We start from the raw sequence: 7,197 nt of genomic DNA, 5'->3' as shown, positions 1-7,197 counted from the left end.
TACAAAGGTACTTATTGAACTCCACGCTCCCTGTACAGTGTCGACAGCCCTCGATCTTTGTACCATAGACTAGTAGAGATAGGCCTATCGGAACGTAAACACTTGCTCACTTGTTACCAAAGTCAGGATCCTACACACTCTGGATCTGTTGTTTACTTCCAGCCAGCCCAGAGCGACGTCGTCGTCCAGCAGGGGGCCGGGGGCAGCTTGGCGGAGCTCGGCTACGCACAACTGCATGCATGAGAGAGAGTGTGATTGGAGAGTGGTATGCAGTACTCCAATAGCTGGCGCTCGACCGAAAGATTAAAGGGACCGCACAGCACTAGTTAGGTGAGGATTCAGCTTGTAACGTTTTGCGAGACCACTTAGAAACCACTCTATGAAATGTTAAAAAGCATACTATTCTAAGGTGAATCGAAAGTTTATTTGATGAAAATCAGTTTTGAAATGACTGAGATATCTAAGAACAAGGAAAAACAAAGAGATCCTAATAAAAGTCATGGCCTGTCAACTTAATTAGGATTGCTTTTTTGGAAATCTCAGCCATTTCACGGCCAATTTTCATCAAATAAACGTTGAATCCTTCTTGAAATTACACGCTCTTTCATCTTTCATGAGAGGTTTCTCATTATCTCACCAAAAAAAAAAAAAAAAAATGTTATAATCCTGACTCCTCACCTCAACCAGTACTGTACTGTCCCTTTAACGTTAGACTTGGGACATGCGTCTGGCTTCACTGATCCCCGGCCTCCGAAGGAGAGCGATAACGTAAAATAAATGAATAAATAAATAAATAAAAATAAAAAACGAATGAACGAATGAACAATAAATAAATGAATAAATAAATAAATAAATGAATAAATAAATAGATAAATAAATACGTAAATAAATAGATAGATAAATGAATAAATAAATAAATAAATAAATAAATAAATAAAATAGAATAAAATAAAATAAAAAAAAATAAACCTACGAAGACAGTGATTTGCCTCTGAGAATCCAGTTTGGACATGATGAGTTGATGTTACGTCGGGCAAACTTCGGGCATGCTTTCGGTTGTCAAGCTGATATACAGATAATACAGTAAACCATGCCCCCATGTCACAAAGGCATGCATAGAATTTTGATAATAATTAATGATTGGGTAAACCGGTCTAAGATACGTCAGTTCACTACTATTGACGAAATTTATAAGAGATAAAGTTTAAAACCAAATGCCGCCAAAGAGATGTTTGAGGATCATGGCGATATGTTTCACCTGTATACTAGAAATGCGAGAAGACCATGAATCCTTTTACCTTGCAATATCTCACCATTTCATTGATTCCTTAGAATTAAATAACGATCAATCTAGATAGCGCTAGCTCCGGGGACAGTAGGGCCTATATGACTCTTAGTCTTGCATGGGAACGAGGGGGGGGGGTCATAAAGGGGAAGTATCGTATTTCAAGGAAAAGGGAAAGGTACTTTAAAGTTTACATAATCAAGCAGGAAATGTTGCTGAAAATATATTCTCCCTAACTCGCATATACTTCTCTTTCAATAAATTCTTGCAATATCTTATTAAAATATCAGTTCTTTAAAAAAAAGAGACATAAACAAATTTATACCAGCACCCAATTTCAATAATCAACTATCCAGAGTCTATACAATAGACCTATACAACAGGGCCGATGTAAATCCTTAGTGTGGTTTGTCCGTCATTCCTGTCCAATAGGTTCTATTAAATTTTGATATATAGCCCTATATAAAATATGAATCTTTTTGACGAAGGCATTCACTTCAAGCCGTGGCCAATAGCTTGCGTTTCTTTGTCGTTTTCTTTAGAGTCTTTTGTAGGACAGACTGACTTGACTATTATTATTATTTTTTTTTTTGCTCGTGTCTGGTTAACATATTGTGCTCAGTGATATTCAAATATCTATTATCATTCCACTATGACGACACATCTGTTTCCCTACCTTCAGTCGGTCATTGACCTCTATATTCTCCACCTCCAGCGGATCACTCTATATCATCCCTCTAAATGACAGAATGATGTCATTCTCCCCACAGGCGGACTCCAGAGGACTCCTAATGCAGCCCCATGTATAATCAAACCACATGCAGGTTGAGTCGGTTCGAAACATCTAGATCCTGTCCTATGTACCAGTTGGTGACTTGGAATTGATGTTGAGTCTATAACACCCCCCCCCCCCACCAGTAGGTCTCCCCATACCTCCTTGCTTAACCCTATAAAGCCCAAGCTATTTTGACCCCTCGCAGGCCCAAGGGGGGGCACATTGTGCCCCCCCCCCCCCTATATAACTTTTTTGTTATTTGATGTATCATCGTCATATTTGGCACGTGGGTAGAGTAACTCATACTCTACATGACCGTACATTTGAATTTTCACAAGGTCACCCATGGAGGGCGCTATTTACAAAACTATAAAGAAATACATAGGAAATATGCTAAAAACATGATTTTTTGGTATAATTTCTTTATCCCCATTATATATGTCTTATTATAGACCAATCATTTTCATATTTGCCACAAATGATAAGCAAGTGAAATTTTATTATGTGTTATGTTTGAAATTTCTCAAGGTCACCACATGGGGGCGCTATTCATATCAACATAGTGATACATTATGAGACCTGAGATGAAAACATTAATGTTTGGGATGGGTACATGTAAAGTTATGACATTTCATATTTGCATAATAGTGGAATTTTGAGATTGCAAATTGATAATATGATAAACTAATAATATTAGAGGCATAACTTGGGTGAAGGAATCAAAATAACTCAAAATATAATGGCAATCTGTAGAAAATATTATTGCTTTCAATTATCTCTATTATATCTATTGTTTTATGCCCTTGTCACATGAAAACAAAGGAAATAATAAGAAAAACTTTCCATGACCATGATTACTTCAAATTTTGCTTCTTCAACAAATTTCAGCCCAGAAACACCCATTTCATACACTGTAATGCTGTTAAATGAAATGGGAACAGAAAAAAGATGCAAAATCTGACTGACATGGTTGTCAGTTTATGGTTGCCATGGCAACCAGCAACATCAAATATAACTAAATTATATATCAAAATGTTCGCAATAAGATTTTAGGAAAAGTCACCAAATTTGGTTGAAATCGGATTAAGGACGAAGGAGTGGCAAACGAAAATCTGGTAGGGGGGGCACAATGTGCCCCCCCCCTTGGGCTTTATAGGGTTAACCTAGCCAGGCCTCTGTTTCCATAACAACTAAAGTTTTGCCCAATTGAAAACATTCTTTATAACATCAAGACTCCGCCCCATTCACCCGTTCATGGTTATTTTGTATGTTGACCATGTTGTGTAAATTGCTGTATGACCTTAATTGTGTATATTCTATAAGAGGATTTGACTCTCGAAGTGAGAAGGCATACCGGAAGAGGCCTCTCGAATAAAAATTCACTTCGAAAATAGATTAACTATGTGTCAGAATGAAGTCATTCTTCAGCGTATACCTTCTAAAGAACCCGATACACAACAATCATTATGATAATCTTCATTGCGATGTATAATGTGAGAAGTATATAGGCCTTCATCGAACTTTGGACGCGTGGTGTTTGAAAAAAGAAGAAGAAGGAGGAGGAGAAGAAGAAGAAGAAGAAGAAGAAGAAGAAGAAGAAGAAGGAGAAGAAGAAGAAGGATAAGAAGAAGAAGAAGAAGAAGAAGAAGAAGAAGAAGAAGAAGAAGAAGAAGAATCCTAAAAGTAGGGGCGTGGTTTCGGTGGGGTAACGTGAGCGGCCAATCAGGAAGCGGGAAACATAAAGACCATCGGTGATGAAACTTTACAGGAATAAATTTCTCTGTTATTTACATAAGGTGTCCTCGTTTTGTTCATCCAGGATCATCTCAGGGCAGTGGGAAAATTCCACCTCCCTGATCATCTGTATACGTATAATAATGTGATTGAACATCTTAGTGAGAATTTCATCCTATCACTTTAAAGCAGATCTTGATCCGAAGATGAAGTCAAAAGAACTTCTCCTAGAAAAAGAAAGAAAGAAATAACCAGACATGTTCTTTCCTGTCTAAATCTAAAAGTGGAAAAATAATGGAGCAAAGAAAATGGGATTCCATCGGGATGGCTGCCATGAATATTCTCTGAAGAGTCTGCGTTTGCTTTCCTATTTTCTTTGCTCATTTTTCCACTAATAAATCATAATTCATTTTCTGGTCAGTTGTCTTCTGTTTGCGTTTGTTAAATTCAAAAGTGTTGAAAGACATATCAAAATAAAACAGAAAACATCGGAAATAATCAGGGCAAACAGAATATAATACTCCACCCCAGAAAAATAGAAAACAAAACAAGCAATGTGAAACAGAAAATATAGAGTCCTTTTGTCATTAACATATTAATCAGATATAACAATAAGTCAGCAGTGGCGGATCCAGGCGGGGCGTCCCACCGGGCGCCCCCCTCCCCCTCTTTATTTTCATTAAAACAAAAGAAATATTGTAAGAAGAAAACATGGTGCATGGCGCGTGCGCCCCCCCCCCCCCAAGTTCTCATCAGGGATAGGGGGAGGTGGAAAGAAAATTTCGTGTCCAATTCTCTGTTCTTACTTTTCTAGCTGTTTGTGAACGACATCACCCTATTTTATAGAGGACATCATGCACTGAGGTCCACCGGAATGGGCCACAAAGATAATTTTGACATTAAAGGGATTGTACAGTATACTGGTTGAGGGGAGGATTCAGGTTTATAACATTCCTATATAATTTGAGATACAGTAATGAGAAATAATGAAAGAGCATGTAGGATTCAACCCGGTGTTTGTTTGTTTTTTTTTTTGATGAAAATTGGTTTTCAAATGGCCGAGATATAAAAAAGCGATAATAATACTCAGTAAAAGGCCACAGGCCACACCTTTAGGATCTCTGATTCACATTGTTTTTGGATATCTCAGTCATTTCAAAACCGACTTTCGTCAATTCTTTTGAATAAACTTTTGATTCCCCTTAGAATTGTATGCTCTTTGACATCTCATAGAGTGGTTTCTGAATATCTCGCAAATCCTCACCTCAACCAGAACTGTACAGTCCCTTTAAACTTTTGTGGGCGACGTGTTATGACATTTGTGGTAATTTTGACATTTGTGGTTGCCGTTGTTGGTAATTTGTTTGGGCATAATCGTGATATAGTCCCCACGTCTCCGTTGGGGACTATTGGAATCCCCCTGTACCTACCTATTGAGAGTGTAGCACATATTGCGTGTGTAGAGCAGTACCTGTCTGCCTCCCTCTTGCGGATTTTGATGCATTAGCTGACGTCATGATTGGTCAATAGCCGTGAGACAACACACACTAAAGTGACACACACACACTCTTCATACAGTACTGCGTATCTCCGTGTATCTCCCACTATTATATGGTCGTGATATAGTCCCCACTCTATGGGAAACTGCGTGCGAATTACACGTGGTGGGGACAATTTCACGACCATAGAGTAGCCACTCCCCTTCTGTTATGCTCGTGATATAGTCCCCACACAACGACGAACTGTGCGTGTTTTGAATGGAGGTGGGGATTATTCCAACAGTATATATACTCGTGTTATAGTCCCCCCTCCACAGCGAACCGGCTACGTTGTGTATGTCGGTGGGGACAATTTCCACAAATAAAAGTTGATGTGTTATATACTAGTATATATATATATATATATATATATATATATATATATATATATATATTGTCAGTTTCCCTTTCTTTTTTTTAATCGATTTTCATTTGTGTCATTGTTTTCGTTAAGATTACACTGCACTCTCGGCAACGATGATGGTGATGATGGTGCTGTTGACGATTATTATATTTTTCTCATTATCATTATATGGTTAATCTGTTATCATTTTGCAATTATTGAAGTTCATGTTCCTCGTCAATCAACTCCTTATTGGTTAGTATATTATACTTTCTTTCTTTTTTTTTCATCGATTTTTCATTTGTGACATTGATTAAGTGAAAATTACACTGTACTCTCACCTCAAGTATCCAATACTCTGAGCTATGTGTTGAAAACGATTATTAGCATTTTTTTGCAGGCCAAAAAATAAAGTAATGCTATAGTAACCAACCCCTGTTTTGGTGCCCTAATGATGATGCTGATGATGATGCTTTACGACCATTATTGTTTTTATCATGATTATCATTGTGCCAATTGTAGTTAATAACACTCTCACTCTGTCATTATTCTAGTTGTTGTATCAAAGTATTCCTGGTATTACTTTAAGAATATGATTATAAATTGTATATTTAAGTTGCAACCGAAATTTAATAAGCTTTTGTGTGAGAAGGGTGTCTAAATTTCATCAAATTCTAAGGGTAGAGCTATACTGCAATATACATTGATAGAAAAGGGGAGATTTTTATAAGAAGAGTGATCGAGATTCGGATTCTTATATAGAGATTCTTATAAGAAGATAAGTGATGGATAAAGAAATAGACAGAAAGTAATACCAGAAAAGATGTAGGGAAATCTTAAGTGAGAATAGATCAAAGAATATAATTCATAATTATATAAATTATTGAGGCATTGAGAGAGTCATCTTCTGATTTCTTTTTTGGAAGTGTGTTGGCTCTGAAAAGAGCCGTTGGGTTTGGACAGTGAATGAGTTCACTGTTGGAAGTCTTCGTCCGAAGACATGTCACTCGGCAGAGTGACGAAGGCATCTCTCCCGTACGGGTTGCTTGGTCGTCGTCGTTGACCAGCCACTAGAGTAGGGGCATTCACGTGACGAAAGCCTGTCGGGTGGCAGACTTTCTTGTACGGCGAGCGCTTCCTCTTCTTGTTCGGTCCTGACTGGTTTGGCCCAGCGGTGGCGGCGGCGGCGGTGGCGGAGGCGGTGGCGGTCGCGGCGACGGTGCCGGAGGCGGTTTTCGGCTTCGGGGTCGATGTGCGAGGAGATGGTTCTCCATTGTCGTCGCCATCCTCGTCATCGTCCAGCTCTGCGTCGCTCAGTCTCTGGATGGAGGTGTCCGCATTGCAGGTCGACCAGGTATCGAAAAGGGGTTGCCTTGTCTCCAGCTGCCTAGGCCCTGTGAGAGGGAAGTACTTCCCCAGAAGGTCGCGGAAGAAGGCTTCGAAAATGTTCTGGCCTCTGACATGATTCCTCCATATGATCTCGGCCATATGGGCTTCGAAGTTGGACAGCTTCGTCCCATTG

This window comes from Diadema antillarum, unplaced genomic scaffold, assembly GCF_040938485.1.
Source record: "Diadema antillarum isolate AM-2024a unplaced genomic scaffold, OU_Dant_1.0 seq00001702_RagTag, whole genome shotgun sequence".
NCBI lineage: Eukaryota > Metazoa > Echinodermata > Echinoidea > Diadematoida > Diadematidae > Diadema > Diadema antillarum.
This window is presented reverse-complemented; position numbering follows the sequence as displayed.